General features: G+C 36.7%; 1 pseudogene; it reads left to right on the forward strand.

Moving 5' to 3' along the window:
- The first annotated feature begins 2,107 nt into the window (after positions 1-2,107).
- Positions 2,108-24,772, forward strand: part of LOC141549257 (ubiquitin-conjugating enzyme E2 K pseudogene) — a 35,602-nt pseudogene continuing 12,937 nt past the window's right edge.

Here is a 24,772-nt window from a genome sequence, read left to right on the forward strand (position 1 = left end):
AATAGGCAGTTCCAGTGCTCTATGTATATTCTACCACCTCGCTGCCCATGGTTGTGCTACCATGTCCACCTTTTGTCCTGATGCCTATGACAGTTTACTGAAAGGATATTTGCCAGAGTTTTTCAGGGTGCTGAAGTGATAAAGAAAGAGTACGGTGTAGACAGGAATTCGGACAAAGACATCAATTAAGACCAATAAGTGAATGTTAATGTTAATGAGGTGAAGTTGGATAAGTTTTTTTTTTTTTTTTTTTTTTTGGAAATGACTTTTGTCTTGGCACTTAAAAAAGCAACTTACCCCTCATCCTTCTAGTCTTAGAACAATTAGAGAGATGAGGGTACAATAGGGAGATGGCAGTAAAAGAAGCAGCCCAATCCAATGGCAAAACTGCTTCATTCTGAGTGGGGAAAATCTCCGTTCAGATTCTCTCTTACTAGCTGTGGATATTTATTTATTTATTTATTTTGGCTATGTGACCTCAGAAAACTCCCATCACTATTCTTGGGTTCAGTTTTTTTCTTCTGCAGCAGAAAGGGATTGGACAAAGCAGACTGTGAGCATTCTTTGAGCTGGAGATTTAAGCCTCTGGACTTATTTGGTGACTTGAAGTGAAGACTGGCTGAAGAGGGAACTGAGGCAGCAGATAGAGCACACACAGAAGAGACTTGAAAGAGATGCTTTGTTTGGCATAGAGACCATGGCTCAGGGGCCAGATTAGCGAGATATGGAGTCAGAGGGGCTAGATTGGAGTCCCAGCTCTACGACTGATACAAAGATACATCTCCAGTCTTCCTTAGAGTCTCATTTTGTACACTGCAAGGTTAATTTTTCTTTTGCACCATGTTTGGGATTTCCTGATTTGACACTAGTAAAGTCTTGCCCAAAAATGGCCAGTTATTTAACAAGTATCCTTATTAAGTCGCATTAACCCTTTTCTTGTATGTTTTTCCTCCAAGTTTTTTTGCTTCTAAGCGGACTACAGTAACACTTGGATTGGAGCAAAACCTGTGGGCTGGATTGCTTGCTCATTTCCTTCTCACCTGCTGGTGAGTGTCTGAGGTCTCTGTCCAGCAAGCATCAGAGCATGGCCACTGGTCTCTTGGGGTAGGGGTAACCTGGGGCACAGCCTTTGGGCTGACCCCGGACCCTCCATCACCTATCGCCTGTCTTTATGGGGGGAGGGGGGGCTAAGGTCTCCAAGATCTAGACAAGCTTCTGAGAGTACAAATCGCGGGCCGGGAAGGGGTCACTGGAGGGATGTCCCTTGTGCGGGAGTCCCCCACATCCCTCAGGTGCCCAGCCTCTATCCCTGCACTTGTCTGGTAGATGCCCCTTTCTCAGCCTCCAGATGCTCCTGGCTGGATGTCTGGGCCCCCTCAGGTGCTCTGGGTCCCCTGGGCCTGGAAGAATCCCCGTCTCGTGCCTCAACTGTCCTTTCCTGGAGAGGGAAGGTGGCCGGCAGCAATTGCTGCCAATTTCCTTCCACCGGGGCTGGGCCAGGGGCACGCGGGCGGGCGGGCGGGCCTCCCGACCCCTTCTCATCCTCGCGTCCCCTTGCCTGGGGGAAGGAGGTTGTCAGCCGCCCCTCCCCCAGATCTCCGCCTCTGCTCCGGGGGTGGTCCGGGATCCAAGTCCCATTCGGAGGTTGTGGCTGCTGCAGCTACTGGGCGGCTCCTTTCTGGGGACCCCGGGCCAGCCTTCTTTCGGACCCCACCTCAGCCGCAGCCTGCCCTACTAGGCGACCTGGGACCCCGCTCGGCCCGGCCCCTCCTCCAAGCGGACGATGCCCCGCCGCCCCTCCCCTCGCCCGGCTGCCCACGGCGGCGGAGAGGAAAGACTGAGGCGGGGGGCTCCTAACTTCTCTGGGCCTGACGTCACCGAGCCCCCTCCCCTCTCTTCTCCCTCCTTCTTCTGCTCTGGGCAGAGACAAGCCCTGCCCCTCTCCTGACGTCACTGCGTCTGTCCCTCCACCCTAGACTTTGGTCCATCCTGGTTATTGGAGGGGAAAGGGCAGGGGGAGGGAGCGGAGGGGCAGGGGCTGGGGGTGCGAGAAGAGGAGGAGGAAGAGGAAGAGAAGGAGGAGGAGGTGGAGAAGGAGGAGTCTGGAGGGGAGGTTGCGTGCAGCTGGAGATCTGCCTGCCCCCAACCCCCTGCTTTTCCCCTCCCCCACCACGCCCCTCCCTCCGTCTCCAGGGATCCAGGAAGTAAGTCCCCCCTTCCTCCTTCTGCCGTTCCGAACCGCCCCCACACCCCTATTCTGTCCCCTCTTCATTCTTCTCCTGAATCTCCCCCAACCCAAACCGGCTTGTGGTAGTGCGCAGGGGAATATGTGCGGGCGGGGATGGGGGCGGGGAGGAGCAGCAGCACCTTTGTTTATGCCCGGGTTGTGTGTGCAGGTGGGATCGCGTGTGTGTGTGAGTGTGCAGGTGTGGATGCGTATGTGTGTGCGCGCACACGTGTGTCCCTGGGTCTTTCTGCTCCTGCCTGCCCAGGTTTTTGTGCGGGGGCCGGGCCTCGGGCGCTCGGGGGTTGAGCGGGGGTGCCGTGGAGGCAGCGGGGAGAAGCCTTTGGGGACACTCCCTCCCTCCCTTCCCCTCCCCAGGTGGACGTTCCTATCTCCGCCCTCCCTTCTCCCCTCCCCCCTTGCTGTGGTCCTTTACTTGGTTTGGGGCTGAGGATGGAGGAGACCATCCGGGAACTCTTCCCTGTCCCCGCCCCCATTTTGTTTGGTGTCATTTAACGGAATGGTGCATTTCATTTTGTTCTGGTCTGAACCAGTACCTGCTCGGTGGGGCGTTTCCATGGATCTTGCTCTGGAACCGATAAAGGGAGCAGCCCCGGAACCTGCGGATCTCTGGGATTGTAACTGACAGGAGACAAGTGTGCAACGTGCACTTCTCTCACCACCAGGGATTAGGCGCATTTGGTCGTTGGCTTCCTTCCTCTGAAAATGTTCACCTCCTGAGCAATGGCTCTTGTCAATTGGCATCCCTGCCTTCTGTATCCTGCATAAGCAGCAGTCCTTAGAACACTTGACTGCAAAGATGGTTCCCCCCCCCCACTTAATTGTTACCATTCTCTTTTTAACTATTTTATCTATGTGTGCAAAAGCATTTCTTCACAGAAGCCAGATTGTCCAGTTTACTTACAGTGCTCCTCATGATTTCCTCCCCTGTCCATAGATTGAAAAGCAATTTCTCACCTTTCCGATTTGCTCTTGATTCCTCTTTCCCGTTTAATACATGCATCTCTTTGTAGTTTTCTTTGCTAGATGACGTGAGGTGCTGATGTGCTATCAGATTTTTGACAATTAGCTTTTCACTTACTTTTCCTGTCTGCTTTTTAAAAAATCAGTGTGCCCCTCACCCACTGCTATGTTTAGATGAATTCAACACGGTTTTTATTTCCTTCTATACGTAGCTTACATTAGCTTTTCCTTTGATCACCTTTCGATTTTTTTTTTAAACAATTTCCAGTTGTTTTCTGGGCATCCAGGTGTCCCCTGGACTAGAAATCAGGAAGACTCATTTTCCTCAGATTAAATCTATGTGGCCCTGGACAAGTCACTTAACCCTGTTTGCCTCAGTTCCTCATCTGTCAAATGAACTGCAGAAGGAAATGGCAAACCACGCCAGTATTTTTGCCAAGAAAACCCAAGATGGAGTCAGGAAAAGCCAGACAGGACGAAACAGAAAATAAACAGTTTTCATAGTCACTGACTTGTTGTATAATTTCAGATCTGCCACCGATAATCACTAACTCAAACCCTTTTCTTTCTTCCTTTTCCCTCTCCATTATAACCATTGAGATTCTTGACGTATTTTTTTTAAATGTTATTGATGTTTTCTCTTTCTTACATCAATAGGGTATCTCATGTATCCCTTCTTCTCCCCATCCTTGAGACCCGTGCCATGTGACAAATAGTATTTCTTGTTTTAGAGAGGAAAAGAAAAGGAAGCACAAAAGACAGATGCATTCAGGAAAAAGGTGTGCAGTGTGTAACTCCTGTGGACCTCTCACCTCCTAGACGCGGTAGGGTGATGGTGTCTTCTCATAGTTCCTTCTCAGTCCCACTTGATCTTTAACATTTTGTTACAGGTATTTTTTTTTTTTTGCTCTCTCATTATTTTCATTTAAATTGTCATAATTGCCCTGTATATATATATATATATGTATGTATGTATATATTGTTTTCTTTGCTCTGCTTAATTCACTTTGCTTCATTTCACATCTCCGTACTCTGTACTTCTCTGTACTCTGTACTTCTCCATACTCAACCCATATGTCATTACTTACAGCTCCTTAGTGGTATTCCATGACATTCATATTCCATTACTTGTTTAATCATTCTCCAGGTGATGAGAATCTACTTTGTTTCTAATTAATAGCTGTCAGAAAAAATGTTATTATAAATATTTTGATAGGTAGGTTTTTTGGTTTAAATTTGATGATGGGAGTGTAGTAAACCCTTTGTATTAAAAACTTTGGATATGCTTGTTACTCTCTTTGCATAATTCCAAATTACTTTCCAAAATGGATGTGTCATTTCACAGTTCTAGCAACCATTTATCAATGTCCATACCCTTATGTAGATATCAAAACCGTATTTGTGCCATACAAGGAATTTGATAGGACTCCTTTACCTGTTTTTTAAAAAATGCTTTATAGACCTTTGAGATGAAATGTTTTTGTCAGTGTTTAATAGAATTAACTTTCAAATCCATTGGATCTGGGAATTTTTTCTTAGGAAGCGCATTTATACCTTGTTCAATTTCTGTTTTTCTAGATAGGGTTCTTTAAGTTTTCTGTTTTATGTTCTATCAATGTGGGAATACATAAGTATTCATTCATTTCATGCAGATTGTCACTTTTGCCGGCATATGAGTGGGCAAAGTAACTCCTCAGCATTGCTTTAATTTCATATTCATTGGTTATACATTTACCTTTTCATTTTTCAGACAGGTAATTTGGTTTTCTTCTTTGTTTTTGTTAATTAAATTAAACTAGCAATTAATCTAATTTGTTAGTATTTTCATAAAACCAACACCTATTTTTAATTTTTGGTTTGATTTTTAAAAAAATGTTCTTAATCTCATGTTTTATTTTCAGGATTTCCATCTTAACATTGTAGTCACTAAATCTATAGGTAACCTAGACATAAGAGCATATTTTTATTAATTTGGTTTATCTGTGAGGATTAAATTTTCCTAAAGAAGGAAGCTTAATCCTACAATCAAAAATAAACCATCAACACTACCTGATTAAAAGGAAATTCCTTTTTACTCCACCACTTGTTCCTACCATTCTTCATCTACATAGCTATTTTCTCAAGTCCTGTGATTTCTGTAGTGTGAGGCACTCCAGTTTAGAGAGGCCTGATGCTCATAGCAACCAGCAAGCAATTGGAGAGTTTACTGGGATACAGAAGGGTGAAATGATTTGCTGATGGTCACATGGTCAAACCAGTAGGAAGCCCATGAACCCAGATCTTCCTGGCTCCAAGACTGGTCCTTTGCTGCGTACCTCAGACTCCATCCCATTCTTGTGTGAATGCAACCTGAATTCCCCTGGGTAAAGCAGTTATGGCATGGAGCATTGGCCAGACACAAGTACACACACACACACACAAACACACACACACACACACACACACACACACACACACACAAAATGTCTGAGTCACTCACATCCCTGTGCCCTCTAGGAGACCTCACTTTCTTGATCTGCCATGAAGCTGAGGATTTGGTCCCTTTGTCCTCTGAAAACCAGTCTCTGATGTGTTTGCCCTGTCTCAAAAGAAGGACATGGACAATGACATTTGGTCAGCAGCTCCCTCTTACAGTGAAGGATACAGATACCTTTAAAGACCTTTCATGTCTCTGAGCTCAGCGCTGGGTAATATGGGAACTTCAGCATTTAGTAATCCACTCCCACCAGCACTATGAGTATTCCTGACAAGCACCCAGGCTCCCAAGGCTCAAAACTCTAGAAGTTTAATTGAAAAATAATGAATAAATGAATGAAAAGCATTGGTTAAGTGCTTACTATGTACCAAAAGCCATGATTCCAAGTGCCATATACATAAACAGTCTGTTCTCAAGGAGCTCCTACTTTAATTGTGGAGGACAATGCTGATGGAAAGGGTTGAAGGTGGATGGAAGAAGCCAGAACAATTATGGTTCCCTATGGTAAGGCAAATGACAAGGACTAGGATTCCCTAGAGTATGTTAGGGGACCTGGCTTGCAGAGTTAGGAGTCTAGAGGCGACTTTCCCCTCTCACCACCATAGGGAAGGACCTTTCCCTTCAAGTAGTGATAAAGGTGATAAAGGAACATTGATTCAAGACTTCCTCCACCAGAGCTGGGCATGGGAGCCCTGGCAAAACAGCTGAAGGATGGTACTCTCCTGGGTACAAGCTTACATACAGTGAACAATTTCTTCCTCCTCATTGGCCACCTCAATACCCATTGCCTTTACCCTGGATAGTGCCCATGGCTTACAGTAAGGGTGTAGGTAGGCTCTGGAAGGTGAGGGATATGTGTTGCTTCCCAACTCTGGCCCTTCCATCCAAAGGCTGTTTCAGTGGAGTGGGGCTTCCTTCAGCAATAACACAAAATCAAAGAATGAAAAAATGTCTATAGCTATAAGAAAATATGTTCTAAATCACTAATTTTTAGAGAATTGTAAATGAAAATCACTGAGGTATCACCTCACATCTTTCAAAATTAGTGATATGGCTACCTTGTTCCCCAGGACTCTTGATGGGAAAATGTTATCCACAACAGTGAGCACTAATGAATTCTGAATGGACACTGAAATATATTATTTTTCATTTTATTTTTCTTGATTCTTTGATATGGCTTATATAGAAATAAGCTTGTTATGATTTCACATTTCTGACTGATATGACCTGGTTTGCTTCTCAGTGGGTGAAGAAGAGGCTAGAAGGCAAGAGATAATTTTGAATTCAAAATTTAAAATGAAAGAATGTTAATAACTATTTATTATTTTTATCATTTTTAATTAGTTCATTTTAAATACAAAGGAAGGGGTGGGGAGTGCTCAGACTAGAAACTCTCCAGGGATTTTGACCTTGCCGGGGATTGCCATCTAGTTTTACCTTCAAGAGAAATTGTGTGGCTTCCATTGGATTTGTCCTGCTAGAGCCTGTGTGTGCTAGGAGAAGAGAGGGCCAGAGTGGGGGAGTTCACCAGCTTTTGTCTGGCTGTAGGAAAGGAGAAGGAATCTGGCCTAGACTGAGTGTAGCCAGAAGTGTTTGGAATCAGGACTGGGCCCTATGCCCTTCTTCCTTTCTGAAGTGCTTCATATGGTTGTTTCAGAGCAGGGCTTCCATATCTTTTCAGGCCTCTTCCCTTTGGCTTTTCTTTTTTTTTTATTGTAGTAAGATTTATTTTTTAACACACATTGGTTTATGTTGGGATAGAAAAATCAGAGCAAAAGGGAAAAACCATGGGAGAGATTAAAAAAACAAAGAAAAAAAAAAGTGAACATAGCATGTGTTGATTTACATTCAGTCTCTTTAGTTCATTTTCTAGATGCAGATGGCATTTTCGCTCCAAAGTCTATTGAGATTCCTTTGGATCACTGAACCACTGAGAAGAACTAAGTCTTTCATAGTTGATCATCACAAATTCTTGTTACTATATACAGTGTATTCCTAGTTCTGCTTGTTTCACTAAGCATCAGTTCCTGTAAATCTTTCCAGACCTTTCTATAAGCAACTTGTTTATCATTTTTTATTAAAGCTTTTTATTATCAAAACATATGTATGGAAACTTTTTTTAACATTAACCCTTGCAAAACCTTGTGTTCCAATTTCTTTGCCCCACCCCCTTACTTAGATGGCAAGCAATCCAATTATATGTTAAACATGGTAAAAAAAATATGTTAAATCCAATATATGAATACATTTTTATACAACTATCTTGCTGCACAAGAAAAACAAATCAAAGAGAGAAAAAAATGAGAAAAAACAAAATGCAAGCAAACAACAACAAAAAGAGTGAAAATGCTATGTTGTTATCCACACTCTCACTGGGTATAGATAGCACTCTTCATCACAAGATCATTGGAACTGGCCTGAATCATCTCATTGTTGAAAAGAGCCACATCCATCACAAGTGATCATCATATAAACTTCTTGTTGCTGTGTATGATGATCTCCTGGTTCTGCTTATTTTACATAGCATGAGTTCATATAAGTCTCTCCAGACCCATCTGACACAATCCAGCCGATTGTTTCTTATAGAACAATAATATTCCATAACATTTATTCATATACCATAACTTATTCAGCCATTCTCCAGCTCATGGACATCCACTCAGTTTCCAGTTTCTTCTTCCAGTTTGGCACAAACATTTTTGCACATACAGGTCCCTTTCCCTCCTTTAAGATCTCTTTGGGATATAAAACCAGTAATAACAAAGGGCATGCACAGTTTGATAGCCCTTTGGGCATAGTTCCAAATTACTCTCCAGAATGGTTGTATCACTTCACAATTCTACCAACAATGTATTAGTGTACCAATTCTCCCATATTACTTCCAACATTCATCATTATCTTTTCCTGTCATCTTAGCCAATCTGAGAGGTATGTTGTGGTACCTCAGAGTTGTCTTAATTTGCATTTTTCTTATCAATTGTGATGGAGAACACCTTTTCATATGGCTAGAAATGGATTTAATTTCTTCATCTGAAAATTGCCTATTCATATCCTTTGACCATTTATCAATTAGAGAATGGCTTGAATTCTTATAAATTTCAGTCAATTCTCTCTATGCTTTAGAAATGAGACCTTTATCAGAACCTTTGAATGTAAATTTTTTTCCAGTTTATTCCTTCTAATCTTGTGTACATTAGTTTTGTTTGTATGAAAAAATGTTTAATTTAATACAATCAAAAATTAATCATTTTGTGTACAATAATGGACTCTAGTTCTTTGGCTACAAATTCCTTCCTTCTGTAGATCTGAGAGGTAAACTATCCTATGTTCTTCCAATTTGTTTATAATATCACTCTTTATGTCAAATCATGAACCCATTTTGACCTTATCTTGGAATATGATGTTAGGTGTGGGTCAATGCCTACTTTCTACCATACTAGTTTTCAATATTCCCAGCAGTTTTTGTCAAATAGTGAGTTTTTAATCTGAAAAGCTGGGGTCTTTGGGTTTGTCAAACACTAAATTACTGTAGTCATTGATTATTTTATCCTGTGAACCTAACTTATTGCACTGATCAACTACTCTATTTTTTAGCTAGTACCAAATGGTTTTGATGACCACTGCTTTGTAATGTAGTTTGAGATCCGGCATAGCTGGGCCACCTTCATTGGCATTGTTTTTATTAATTCTCTTGAAACCCTTGATCTTTTGTTCTTCTAAATGAACTTTGTTATCAATTTTTTAACTCTGTAAAATAATTTCTTGGGAGTTTGATTAGTATGGCACTGAATAATTAGATTAATTTAGATAGTATTGTCATTTTTATAATATTTACTCAGTCTTCCTATGAGCACTTGATATTTTTCCAATTGATTAGATTTTACTTTATTTGTGTGGACAGTGTTTTGTAGTTGTGTTCATATAGTTCCTAATTTTGCCTTGATAGGTAGATTCCCAAATATTTTATATTCTCAACAGTTAATTTTAAATTGCATTTCTCTTTGTGTTTCTTGCTGCAAGATTTTGTTGGTAATATATAAAAATGATGATAATTTATGAGGATTTATTTTGTATCTTGTAACTTGGCTAAAGTTATGAATTGTTCCTAGTAGTTTTTTAGTTGATTCTCTAGGGTTCTCTAAGTGTACATCATCTGCAAAGAGTTTGATAAGTTGGTTTCCTCATTATCTATTCTAATTCCTTTAATCTCTTTTTCTTCTCTTATTGACAAAGCTAGCATTTTTAATACAATATTGAATAGCAATAGTGATAGTGGGCAACCTTGTTTCACCCCATTACATATGATGCTTGCTGATGGTTTTAAATAGATGCTACTGACTATTTTAAGTAAAAGTCAATTTATTCCTATACTCTCTAGTGTTTTTAATAGGAATGGGTGTTTGATTTTAGCAAATGCTTTTTCTGCATCTATTGAGATGATCATATGGTTTTTGTTAATTTGGTTATTGATATAGTCAATTATGCTAATAGTTTTCCTAATATTGAACCAGCCCTGCATTCCTGGTATAAATCCTCCTTGGTTGTGGTATATTATCCTGCGGATGATTATCTGTAGTCTCATTGTTAATATTTTATTTAAGATTTTTGCTTCAATATTCATTAAGGAAATTGGTCTATAATTTTCTTTCTCTTTTTTCAACCTACCTGGTTTAGGTATCAGTACCATGTCTGTGTCATAAAAGGAATTTTGTAAGATTCCTTCATTCCCTATTTTTTCAAATAGTTTATATAGTATTGGGGTTGATTGTTCTTTAAATGTTTGGTAAAATTCACACGTTAATCCATCTGGTCCTGGAGATGTTTTCTTAGGGAGTTGATTAATAGCTTGTTCTAATTCTTCTTCTAAAATGCAACTATTTAAGTAATTTATTTCCTTTTCTTTTAATCTGGGCAATCTATATTTTTGTAGGTATTCCTCCATTTCACTTAGGTTGTCAAATTTACTGGCATAAAGTTTGGCAAAGTAACTCTTAATAATTGCTCTAGTTTCTTCATCATTGGTGGATAGTTTTTCCTTTTCATTTTTGAGACTAATAATTTGATTTTCCTCTTTCCTTTTTCTAATCAAATTAACTTAAAGGTTTATCTATTTTATTGTTTTTTTTTTTTCAGAAAACCAACTCTTAGTTTTACTAATTCAATAGTTTTTTTTTTTTTTAGTTTCAATTTTATTGATCTCTGCTTTTATTTTTAGAATTTCAAGTTTGGTATTTGATTAGGGTTTTTAATTTGTTCTTTTTCTAGCTTTTTTAGTTGTAAACCCAATTTATTGATCTTCCCTTTCTCTATTTTATGCAAGTAAGCATCTAGAGATATAAAATTTCCCCCTATTACTTCTTTGGCTGCATACCACAAATTTTGGTTTGTTGTCTCATTATTGTCATTGTCTTGGATGAAATTATTGATTGTGTCTATGATTTGCTGTTTCACCCATTTATTCTTTAGGATGAGATTACTTAGTTTCCACTTTCTTTTTGGTCTATTTTCCTCTTACCCTTTATTGAATGTAATTTTTGTTGCATTGTGATCTGAAAAAAAATTACATTTACTATTTCTGTCTTTCTGCATTTTATTTTGAGATCTTTATGTCCTAATATATGGTCAATTTTTGTATAGGTTCCATGAACTGCCGAGAAGAAAGTCTACTCCTTTCTGTCTCCATTCAATTTTCTCCAAAGAGCTATCATATCTAGTTTTCCTAGTATTCTATTTACCTCTTTGATGTCTTTCTTATTTCTTTTGTGGTTTGATTTATCTAGTTCTGAGAGAGTAATTTTGAGATCTTCCACTATAATAGTTTTGCTGTGTATTTCTTCTTGCAACTCTTAACTTCTCCTTTAGGAATTTAGATGCTATCCCATTTGGTGCATCTATGTTTAATATTGATATTGCTTCATTATCTCTGGTATTCTTTAGCAAGTAAGATATAGTTTCCTTCCTTATCTCTTTTAATTAGGTCAATTTTTGCTTTTGTTTGATCCGAGATGATGATGGTTATACCTGCTTTTTTTTTTTTTTTTTTTTTTTTTTTTTTTACTTCACCTGAAGAATAATAGATTCTGCTCCAGCCTTTTACCTATACTCTCTATATATTGCTCTGCTTTAAATGTCTCTCTTGTAAACAACATATTGTAGGATTCTGGCTTTTAATCCAGTCTGCTTCTGCTTATGTTTCATGGAAGAGTTCACCCCATTCACATTTACAGTTAAAACTACTAAGTCTGTATTTTCTGCCATCTTATTATCCCCAAATCATACTTTTCTCTTACCTTTTCCCCTTTCCCTCCTCCTCAGTATTTTACTTATGAGCACTACTTGCCTCAAGCAGTCCTCCCCCTTTTGAGACTCTTGCCCTTTCTTATACCTTTCCCCTACTATTTCTCTTTTCCCTTCTATTTAACCTACCTCTTCCCTTTTCCCCTTTCCTCTCCCACTTTTTTATAAGATGAGAGTTGTTTCTCAGTGAAACCAGATATATCTAATATCCTTTTTGGGGGCCAAATCTGATGAGAGTAAGATTTATATATTCATCACTTCTTTTCTTTCTCTCAATTATAATATTTTCTTTGCCTCTTCTTGAGATGTAATTTCCCTCATTTTACCTCCATTTCCCCTTTTTTTCTGTTACAATTCCCTTTCCACCTCTAGTTTCTTTTTTATATCATAACAGAAAAATCAAATTATACATGTACTCTCTGTGTATATCCCATAATTGAAATACAGTTCTCAAGAGTTCTTTTTACCTTTTTATGCTTCTCGAGTCATTTGGAGGTTAAATTTTTTCTTTAGCTCTGTTCTTTTCATCAGAAATGAGTAGAATTCACCTGTCTCATTGAATGTCCATCTTCCCTGAAAGAAAATGCTCAGTTTGGTGGGGGAGTTTATTCTTGGCTGCATTCCAAGATCCTTCCCCTTTTGGAATATTAGATTCTAGGCCCTTCAATCCTTTAAAGTGGAAGCTGGTATGTCCTGAGTAATCTTTATTGTGGCTCCTCGGTATTTGAGTTGTTTCTTTCTGGCTGCTTGCAGTATTTTTTCCTTGGTCTGATAGTTCTCAAATTTAGCCATGATATTCCTTGGGTTTTAATTTTTGGGTCTCTTTCAGGAGGCGTTTGGTAAATTCTTTCAGTGGTCATTTTGCCTTCTCTTTCTATGATATCCAGGCAGTTCTCTTTGATGATTTCCTGAAAGATAGTGTCTGGGCTCTTTTATTCATCATGTATTTCAGGGAGTTCAAAAATCCTTAGATTGTCACTCCTAGATCTACTTTCCAGCTTGGTTGTTTTCCCAATTAGGTATTTTACATTTTTTTCTATTTTTTTTGGTTTTGCTTGAATGATTCTTGTCTCATTGAGTCATTCATTTCCATTTGTTCAATTCTGAATCTTAGTGAGTTTTTTTTTTATTTATTTTTTAACTTCTTTTTTAATTGTCCAGTTGAATTTTTAAATGAGTTGTTTTGTTCCATGGAATTTTTTTTTCTATTTCACAAATTTTGTTTTTGAGTGAGTTTGCTTTTTCCATTTTATCAAATTTATCTTTTAATGAGTTATATGCTTTTTCCATTTCACTAAGTCTGTTTTGTGGTGAATTTTCTTCAGATAGTTCCTGTGTTGGCAAACCCTCTTGTAACCTTTTCATTTCCTTTCCCCATTTTCTTCTAGCTCTCTTTCAAGATCCTTTTAAATTTCTTCTTAGGAGAGCCTTGTGTGATGGGCACTTCATCTGAAGATGATCTGCTTTTAGTCTCTTTAGGGTTTGAAATCTGTTCTTCTCTTTAACCATATCATCAGAGTCCTCCTTACTTTTTTACTCATTTTTTAAAAAGGAGTTAAGGTCTGCTTTTAGGGTGGTGGAGGCCTTCCAAGCAACAGCAGCTATGCTGAATCAGTGCTGGGTCAGTGCCGATTCACTCCTGGTGCTGGGTGGGTATGGCCAGGTCCCCTAAGATTCTGGTGTTTTAGGGTTCATTATTGATCTTTTGTGTTTGTTTGGATATTTTATTACTTCTCTACGATCTTGCAACTAGGGCAGAGTGGCCAACACTGCTGTAGATTACTGTAGATTCCTCCCCATAGATTCTCTGCCACACGGAGTCTACATTATTCTGGGTCTCTGAGCTGTCTGTGCTGGTGTTTGTACTCAGCTGGTTGTGCTGGCTGTCTCCCTCCGATTTCCAATTGAAACAGAGCTTTTCTGGCAATCTTTGAAATTATCTTCTGCTGATAATTTGTTGTACTTGCAATATTTGTGGGTTCTGCCAGTCCAGAGCTAATTCAGAGGCTGGATTTTGTAATTGTTGTGAGGGTTGTAAAGAAGATCAGAGAAAAACATGTGTTGTCTCCACCATCTTGGCTCAGTCCCTAGAAGTCTCTTTTCCTGTTTCTTTTTCTTTCTTTCTTTCTTTTTCCAAATAATTTGTATAGTATTGGAATTAATGGTTCGTTAAATATTTGGTAGAATTTGCATGTAAATCCATCTGGCCCTGAAGGTTTTTTTCTTAGAGAGTTGATTAATAGCTTGTTGTATTTCTTTTCATAAAATGGGACTATTTAAATAATTAATTTCTCTTCTGTTAATCTAGGCAATCTATATTTTTTGTAGGTATTCCTCCATTTCACTTAGGTTATCAAATTGATTGGCATAATGTTGGGCAAAGTAACTCCTAATAATTGCTCTAATTTTGTCTTCATTGGTGGAAAGTTCTCCCTTTTCATTTTTGAGACTATCAACTTGATTTTCTTCTTTCCTTTTTCTAATCAAATTAATTAAGATTTATTTATTTTGTTGTTTTTTTCTTAAAACCAACTCTTAGTTTTATTTAGTAATTTAATAGTTTTCTTACTCTGACTTTTATTAATCTCACTTTTTTCAAAATTTAAAATTTGATATTTAATTACAGGTTTTTAGTTTGTTATTTTTTCTAGCTTTTTTAGTTGCAAGCCCGATTCATTGATCTTTTCTTTCTTAATTTTATGCAAGTAAGCATCTACGGATATAAAATTTTCCCTAACAACTGCTTTTCCTGCATCCCACAAATTTTGGTATTTTTTCTCATTGTCGTTCTCTTAGATGAAATTATTGATTGTGTCTATGATTTGTTATTTGATCCACTCATACTTTAGGATTAGATTATTTAATTTCCAATTAATTTTTGGTCTATTTTCCACTGGATTTTTATTGCATGTAATTTTTATTGAATAATAACTCAAAAAATATATTTACTATTTCTGCCTTTCTGCATTTGATTTTGAGGTTTTTATGCCCTACTATACATGTTCAGTTTTTGTATAAGTTCCATATACTGCCTAAAAAAAGTATATTCCTCTCTGTATCCCATTCAATTTTCTCCAAAGGTTTATCCCCTAATTTTTCTGGGTTTTTTTAAAATTTTGTTTTTTATTATAGTTTTTTATATACAAAACATATGCATGGGTAATTTTTCAACATTGACCCTTGCAAAACCTTCTGTTCCAACTTTTCCCCTCCTTCCCCCCAACCCCTCCCCTAGATGGCAGGTAGTCCCATACATGTTAAATGTGTTAAGTACAATATATGTATACATATTTATACAGCTATCTTGTTGCACAGGAAAGATCGGATTTAGAAAGAAGGTAAAAATAAGCTGAGAAGAAAAAAAAAACAAATGCAAGCAAACATTAACAGAAAGAGTGGACATATTATGTTATGGTCCGTACTCATTTCCCAGTGTTCTTTCTCTGGGTGTAGCTGGTTCTGTTCATTACAGATCAATTGGAACTGATTTTGTTCCTCTCATTGTTAAAGAGAGCCACATCCATCAGAATTGATCATCATGAAGTATTATTATTGATGTCTATAATGATCTCCTGCTTCTGCTCATTTCACTCACCATCAGTTCATGTAAGTCTCCCCAAACCTCTCTGTATTCATCCTGCTGGCCATTTCTTACAGAACAATAATATTCCATAACATTCATATAACACAAGTTATTCAGCTGTTCTCCAATTGATGGGCATCCCTTCACTTTCCAGTTTCTAGCCACTAAAAAAAAGGCTGCCATAAACATTTTTGCACATACCATCCCTAATTTTTCTAGGATTCTATTTACCTCCTTAACTTCTTTCTCATTTATTTTGTGGTTTGATTTATCTAGTTCTGAGAGGACAAGATTGAGTCATTCACTTCCATTTGTTAAATTCTAATTTTTAGTGAATTATTCTCTTCAGTTAGCCTTTTTTAAAATCTCCTTTTGCTGATCAATTGAGGTGTCTTGTTCATTACATTTTTTTTCCATTTCACAAATTCTCTTTTTCAATGAATTGATTTCTTATCTATTTTGTTAGGTGTTATTTGCCTTTTCCATTTCATCACATTTATTTTTTAAGGAATTTTCCCCAGATAATTTCTGTTTTTACTTTTTTATAGCCTCTTGCAAAGATCTCATTTCCATTCCCCATTTTTCTTCTCTCTTTTAAGATCATGTTTGAATTCTTCCAGAAGACCCTTGTGAAATGGGGACCAAGTCATATCATCCTTTGGGGCTTCTCTGGATCTAATTTGCCTTTAGCATACTCAAGGTGTGAGTTTTGTTCTTCTCTTTCTCTATAAACTGCTTCAGAGTTCTTTTTGCTTTTTGCTCATTTTTTAAGGTTGAGGTCTGCTTGCTCTTAAGTCAAAGGGATGAGCAGCTTTATTTTGTTTTGGGGCAGTTCTGCTGACTGACTTCTGGTACTGGGTAAGTGCACCCATGTCTCGTATTCTTCCTGGGTTCATTGGCTCACAATTTGCTTTTTATATTTGCTTTTGGGTGTCTCATAGCAAATCTGTTGAACCATCTGCTTGCAATTTAGCCTAAGAGCCTCACAGTAGATTCTCCAGTTCTGGGTGCCCTCATTACCCATCCTGGCTTTCTGCCCTGGGCTCCTTGTGCTGCAATATGGGCTTGGCAGCCTTTCCTTTTGCCTGATTGAAACAGACCTTTTTCTGAAGTTCTTCCAAAGTATCTTTGTATGGAAATTTGTTGTACTCCAAATATTTGTGGATTCTGTCACTCCAAAACCAGTTCAGAAGCTTAATGTGCTGTTAATTTGAGAGTTAAATTCAGAGGAAGTCAGATAGATACTTAGCTGCTCTCTGCCATCATGACTCCACCCCCTGTTTATCATGTTTATAGAAGAACAATTTTCTATTATCTTCATGTACCACAACTTGTTCAACCATTCCCCAATTGAAAGGCATCTACTAATTTTTCAATTCTTTGCTACCACAAAAAAAAAGAGCTGCTACAAACATTTTTGCACATGTGGGTCCTTTTCCCTCTTTTATGATTTCCTTCACAGGTCCAATAATGGCACTGCTGGGTCAAAAAGTATGCACAGTTTTATAGCCATTGGGGCATAGTTCCAGAATGTTCTCTAAAATGATTGGACATTTCACAACTCCACCAACAATGCATTAGTGTCCTAGTTTTCCCATATCCCCTCCAACATTTATCATCTTTTCCTATCATCTTAGCCAATCTGAGAGGTTTGAGGGGGTATCTCAGAGTTGTTTTAATTTGCATTTCTAATCAATAGTGATTTAGAGCATTTTTCATATATCTATAAATGGCTTTAATTTTATTATCTGAAAATTGTTCATATCCTTTGACTATCAATTGGGGAATAACTTGTATTCTTATAAATTTAATAAAGTTCTTTATATATTTTAGAAATAAGACCTTTATCAGAAATACTGACTTTAAAGATGTTTTCCCAACTTTTTTCTCCCCTTTTATCTTGTTTCTATGTTTTGTTTGTGAAAAAAAAAACTTTTTAATGTAATGTAATCAAGATTGTCCATTTTGCCTTTCATGATACTCCCTATTTCTTTTTGGTCATAAACTCCACTCTTCTCCAAAGATCTGATAGGTAAATTATCCTTTGATCTCCTAATTTCTTTATGGTATTACACTTTATGTCCGAATTGTGTATCCATTTTGATTTTATTTTGGTATGGGATGTGAGAGATGTATCTGTGCTGTGCTTCTGCATATTTTTTTTCAATTTTCCCAGAATTTTTTTTGCCAGATATTGAGTGGTTATTCCAGAAGCTGGAGTTTAGGGTTTTTAGAAATACTAGATTGCTATAGGCCTTAATTATTAGGTTATCTGTGTAATCTGATCCACTGATCCACCACTCCGTTTCTTAGCCACTACCAAGTGATTTTGATTACTGCTGCTTTATAATATAATTTTAGGTTTGGTATTGCTAAGCCACCATCCTTTGTAGTTTTTTTTTTTTTTTTCATTAATTCCCTTGATATTCTTCACTTTTTGTTTTTCCAGATGAGTTTTGTTATTATTTTTTCTAGTTTTACAAAATAATGTTTTGGCAATTTAATTGATATGGCACTGAACAAATAGATCAATTTAGGCAGAATTGTCATTTTTATTAAATTAGCTCAGCCTACCCATGAACAATTGATATTTTCCAATTGTTAGATCTGATTTTATTTGTGTGAAAAGTGTTTTGTAACTGTGTTCATAGAGTTATTGGATTTATCTTGATAGGTAGACTCCCAAGTATTTTATATTACCTACAGTAATTTTAAATGACATTTTTCTTTCTAACTCTTGCTGATGGACTTTGTCAGTAATATATGAAAATACTGATGATTTTTGTGGGTTTGTTTTATGTCCTGCAACTTTGCTAAAGTTGTGAAGTTTTTCCAGTAGGCATTTGGATGATTTTCTAGCATTTTCTAAGTATATCATCATATCATCTGCAAAGAGTGATAGTTTTATTTCTTCATTGCTTATTCTAATTCATTTAATTTTTTTCTTTTCTTATTGCTAAATATTTCTTATTGCTAAAGCCAACATGTCTAGTACAAAGTTGGATAATAATGGTGATATTGGGCATCCTTGTTTCACTCCTGATCTTATTGGGAATGCATCCAGCTTCTCTCCATTACAAATATTGGTTGCTGTAGATCTTAGATACTGCTTATTATGTTAAGGAATGCTCTATTTATTTCTATGCTCTCTAGTGTATTTTTTTGAAATCTTTTTATTTTCAGAATATATACACAGATAATTTTTCAACAATGACCCTTGCATAGTCTTGTGTTCCAAATTTTCCCCTATTCCCTCCCCTAGATGGCAAGCAATCCAATATATGTTATATATGTTAAATATATGGTAAATAAAACATATAAACATATTTATACAATTCTCTTGCTGCATAAGAGAAATCAGGTCAAAAAGGAAAAAAATGGGTAAGAATACAAAATGCAAGCAAACAACAACAAAAAAGTGAGAATGTTATGTTGTGATCCACACTCGGTCCCCAAAGTCCTCTCTCTAGGTGTAGATGGCTCTCTTCATCACAAAGTCATTGGAACTGGCCTCAATCATCTCATTGTTAGAAAGAGTCAAGTCCATCACAATTAATCATCGTATAATACTGCTGTTGCTGTGTACAGTGATCTCCTGATTCTGCTCATTTCACTTAGTGTCAGTTCATGTAAGTCTCCCCAGGCCTTTCTGAAATCATCCTGTTGATCTTTTCTTAAAAAACAATAATATTCCATAACATTCATATACCATAATTTATTCAGCCATTCTCTAATTGATGGGCATCCATTCAAATTTCTAGTTTCTCGCCACTACAAAAAGGGCTGCCACAAACATTTTTGCAAATGTGGGTTCCTTTCTTTCTTTTAAGATCTCTTTGGGGTATAAGCCCAGTAGTAACACTTTTGGGTCAAAGGGTATGCACAGTCTGATAACTTTTTGAGCACAGTTCCAAATTGCTCTCTAGAATGGCTGGATCCATTCACAACTACATCAACAATGTGTTAGTGTCCCAGTTTTCCCATATCCCCTCCAACATTTGTCATTTTATTTTCCTGTCATCTTAGCCAATCTGAGAGGTATATAGTGGTATCTCAGAGTTGTCTTAATTTGCATTTCTCTAATCAATAGTGATTAAGAGCACTTTTTCATATGAGTAGAAATGGTTTTAATTTTCTCATCTGAAAATTTTTTGTTCATATCCTTTGTGCATTTATCAATTGGAGAATGGCTTGAATTATAAATTTGAGTCAATTATCTATATATTTTAGAAATGAGGCCTTTATCAGAACTCTTAAATGTAAAAATATTTTCCCAGTTTATTGCTTTGCTTCTACTCTCATCTGTATTAGTTTTGTTTATACAAAAACTTTTTAACTTACTATATAATCAAAATCATCTATATGATATTTAATTTTTTTCTTAGGGACTTCTTAATGAACTTGTTTGATTTCTTTTTTCTAAAATGGGATTATTTAAATATTTTATTTCCTCTTCCGTTAGCCTAGGTAATTTATATTTTTGCAAAAATTCATCCATTTTGGTTGGATTGTTAAGACTTGCTACTATGGAGTTGGACAAAATATCTCCTAATTATTGCTTTAATTTCTTTTTCATTAGTGGGAAGTTTACTTCTTTCATTTTTGATGCTGGTGATTTTGTTCTTTCTTTCCTTTTCCTGATCAAATTAAGCAAAGTTTTATCTGTTTTGTTTGTTTTTTCCTAAAACTAAGTCTTAGCTTTGTTTATTAGCTCAATAGTTTTCTTAGCTTCTATTTTATTACTCCCTCCTTTAAGTTTCAAAATTTCTAATTTGGTATTTAATTGAGGGTTTTTAATTTGTTTTTTTCCCCTAGCTTTTTAGTTGCATGTCCAATTCATTGATCTCCTTTCTCTGTTTTATCCACATAGCTATTTAGAGATATTAGATTTCTCCTAAGAACTGCTTTGGCTGTGTTGCATGGATTTTGGTATGCTGTTTCATTATTGTCATTTTCTTGGATGAAATTATGGATTGTTTCTGTGATTTGTTTGACCTATTCATTCTTTGGAATTAAGGTTATTTAATTTCCAGTTGCTTTTTCGTCTATATTTCCCTGGTCTTTTATTGAATATAATATTTATGGTATTGTGATATGAAAAGGAAGCATTTACTTTTCCTGCTTCTTTGCATTTGATTGTAAGGTGTTTATGCCCTAATACATGGTGAATTTTTTTTTGGTGTGTGTGTGTGTGTGTGTAGGTGAAATGTACTGCCAAGAAAAAGGTATATTATTTTCTGTCCCTATTCAATTTTCTCTAGAGGTCTATCATATCTAGATCTCTAGGATCCTATTAAACTCACTAGTTTCTTTCTTGTTTATTTTGTGGTTAAATTTGTCTGATTCCGTGAGGAGAAGGTTGTGGTCCCCTATTAGAATAATTTTGCTGGTTATTTCTTCCTGTAACTGGCTTAAAATCTCTAGGAATTTGCCTGCTTTACCACTTGATGCATACAAATTTAATATCATACTACTTCATAATTTATAGCACTCTTTATCAAGATGTACTTTCCCTCCTTATCTCTTTTAATAGGATATATTTTTACTTTTGCTTGATGAGATCAGAATTGCTATCACTGCTTTTTTTACTTCAGCTGAAGCATAATAAATTGTATTCCAGCCTTTTACCTTTATTCTGAATGTGTCTCTCTATATCAAATGTGTTTTGTGTAAACAGCATATTGTAGGATTCTGTTTTTTAATCCATTCTGCTATTTGCTTTTGTTTTATGGGAGAGTTCATTCCTTTCACATTAACAGTTATGATTACCAGCTCTCTATTTCCCTCCATCCTATTTTCTCCCCTGTATATACTTTTGTTCTTTCTTTCCAACCTGTCCTAAGTCGTATGATTTTTGTACCCACTCAACCCATTACCTTATCTCCTCTCACCCCTGCCTCCTTCTCTTAATAGTGTTTTGTTACTCACTCCACTTACAACCTTATCTTCTATCAACCCTTCCCCCTTCTCTTACCTTTTTCCCTAGTGTTTCTACCTTCTATTTTATCCTTTTCTTTTCCTCATTTTCCTCCTACTTCTTTATAAATTTAGATAAATTTCTATACCCAACTGAATGATTAAATTATTCCCTCTTTGAGCCAAAACTGATTAGATCAAGCTTCAGACAATGTTCATCCCTTCTTTCCCTTGATTGTAATGGGGTTTTTTGCATCTCTTCATGTGACCTAATTGTCCCATTATACTTCCCCTTTCCTCTTTTTCCACCCCTTAATGTCTTTTTCTTTGATGTCATCACATGAGAGACCATTTACAACCACACCTTCAGTCCATGTGATGCCCCCTGTCCACCCCTGCTTCACACAGGAGTTCTGTGGGCAGGTTAGAATACTTCAGACAATCTTCCCTCGATGTAAAATTTAGCACATCTAAATCATGTCCATGCCCCAGAAAGACTGGAGGACTCTGCATGCAAGCTGGGATATTTTGGTTACACTGAGGACTCAAGAAGCACTGGAACAAGGGAAGAATCCCTTGCCCAAGAATTTAATGTAGTCTCCATCCACCTGTGTGTGTTTGAAGGCTAATAGGGAAGGGACCTTAGAGACCCAGGAATCAGTTTCCTTTTAATTTTGTAGATAAGCAATCTGAGGCCCAGAGAGGTATGTGACTTTCTGAGGGTCATGAAACCCAGTCATGACAGAGCCATTCACTGTAGCCTATCACTTGATTATCTCTTAAATTGATAGGTCCCCATCAGATCCCTAATTGGTTACCAGACCTCTACTTAGACTATCTACAGAGTCCTAGACCCTTTCCTCCAAAAAAAAAAAAACCCAAACCAAACCAAAACAAAACAAAAAATACCCATTAAACTCTAGTCAAAAGCAACTGGCACACAGGAACCCAGCAAGGATTTTGATGGCATTACTTTTTTCCTCAAAATCTATCCCTTCCCTTCACTTGCTCATTTCTTTTGATGGAATCCATAATCTTTTTAAAATGCAACTTTTCATTTTATTTTTTCCAGTGAATAAGTGTTAATTTTCTCTCCCCTCTAGCTTCCTTCTCTCCCTTGTACAATGAAGAAAAAAACACCAATCTATTATAAAAATATGACTATGCAGTCAAGCCATGCAAATTCCCCTTTTGGCCCCATCCAAAAACAAGTCTCATTCTATACCTTGAATGAGTCTGTCACCTGTAAGTGTACAATATGCATCCTTTTGGGTCTTCTGGAATCATACTTGGTCATTATGCTGATCAGAATTCTTAACATTGTTTTTATAAGGTTGCAGTTATTGCCTAAACTGTTCTCTACTTCTGCTCACTTCTTTCAGCATGCGAATACTTATATTTTTCTGAAACTACCCCCTTTGTTATTCCTTATGACCCAATAGTATTTTAAGTACTACTTTATTTTTCCAATTACATGTAAGGCAAATTTTAACATATTCTTTCAAAAATATTCAGTTACAAATTTCCCCCCTTCTCCATCTGTAAGAGGATAGTTGGCTACTTATGTGTAATCATGTAAAACATATTCTATTATTAGTTATGTTGTGGGAGAAGAAATAGACCAAAAGAAAGAAACCATGAAGAAAATAAAATGAAAATCACAATCTTCAGTCTGCATTCAAGCTCCATCAGTTCTTTCTTTGCATATGAATAAGATATTTCCTCATGATTCCTTTCTAAGTGTCTTAGAACTCTGTGTTGCTTCAAAGAATGCCATTCCTTTGATTTGATTGATCATCTTGCAATGTTGCTGTCACTGGGTAACACATTCTTTTGGGTCTTCTTACTTCTCTTTTCATTAGTTCAGAAAAATCTTTTCAGATTTTTCTGAAATTTCCTGAACCCTGTCATTATTTATTGCAGAATCGTATTCCATCACATTCATATATCTCAATTTGTTTAGTTATTCCCCAATTGGTGGGCCTCCTTCAGCTTCCTATTCTTTGTCACCACAAAAAGAAATTCTTTAAATATTTTTTACAAGTAAGTCTTTTTACTTTTTAAATCTCCCCGGGATATTGACCTAATAGTTGTATTGCTGATCCCCTTCAATGTTTATCATTTTTCTTTTCTGTCATATTGGCCAATTTAATGACTATGAAGTGGTACCTCAGAGTTCTTTTAACTTTGCGTTTTTCTCATCAATAATTCTTTAGAGCATTTTTTCATAAGACTATCTGTAGCTATGATTTCTTCAATGTAAACTGCCTGTTAATATTGTTTGACTGTTTCTGCACTGGGGAAGACTTACATTCTTCTCATTTCATGTAATCAGAATGACCCAGTTTATATCTCATTATGCTCTTTGTCACTTGATTGATAGTAAATTCTTCCCTACTCCATACATCTGACAGGTAAATACTTCTATGTTCTCCTAATTTGCATATGGTATCACCCTTTATGTCTAAATCATATACCCATTCTTTTGGTATACTGCCTAAGATATTGGTCTAAACCTTGTTTCTCTTCTCCAGTTTTCACAGAAAATTTTGTCCAATATGGAGTTCTTGCCCAGAAGTTGGGATCATAGGATTTTTCAATCAATTAATTAGTATGGTCATTTTCTACCGTGTTTTGTGTACCCAATCCATTCCACTGATCCATTACTTTATGTCTTAAACAATATCAGATACTTTATCAGCACATTTCATAATAAAGTTCACAATCTTCTATAGGTAGTCTGCATTCCTTCTCATTTTCCCCATTAATTCCTTTGATAATCTTCCAGATAAATAGTTCTATAAAATAATTTCTAGTGGTCTAATTTATATATGGCACTCAAGCAAATTAATTTAGGTAGAATTGTACTTTCGATTATATTGGCTCATTTTATGCATGAGCAACTGATATTTTTTCCAATTGTTAAGATATAATTTTATTTGTTTTTTTATTTATTTAAAAAATTTTTTGACAGTACATATACATGGTTAATTTTTTACAACATTATCCCTTGCACTCCCTTCTGTTCCAATTTTTCCCTTCCTTCCCTCCACTCCTTCCCCTAGATGGCAGTCAGTCTCATACATGTTAAATATGTTATAGTATATCCTAGATACAATATGTGTGTGCAGAACCGAATTTTTTTGTTGTTGTTGCACAGGAAGAATTGGATTCAGAAGGTAAAAATAACCTGGGAAGAAAAACCAAAATACAAACAGTTTATACTCATTTCCCAGTGTTCCTTCTCTGGGTGTAGTTGATTCTGTCCATCACTGATCAATTGGATCTGAAT

This window comes from Sminthopsis crassicaudata, chromosome X, assembly GCF_048593235.1.
Source record: "Sminthopsis crassicaudata isolate SCR6 chromosome X, ASM4859323v1, whole genome shotgun sequence".
Classification (NCBI taxonomy): domain Eukaryota; kingdom Metazoa; phylum Chordata; class Mammalia; order Dasyuromorphia; family Dasyuridae; genus Sminthopsis; species Sminthopsis crassicaudata.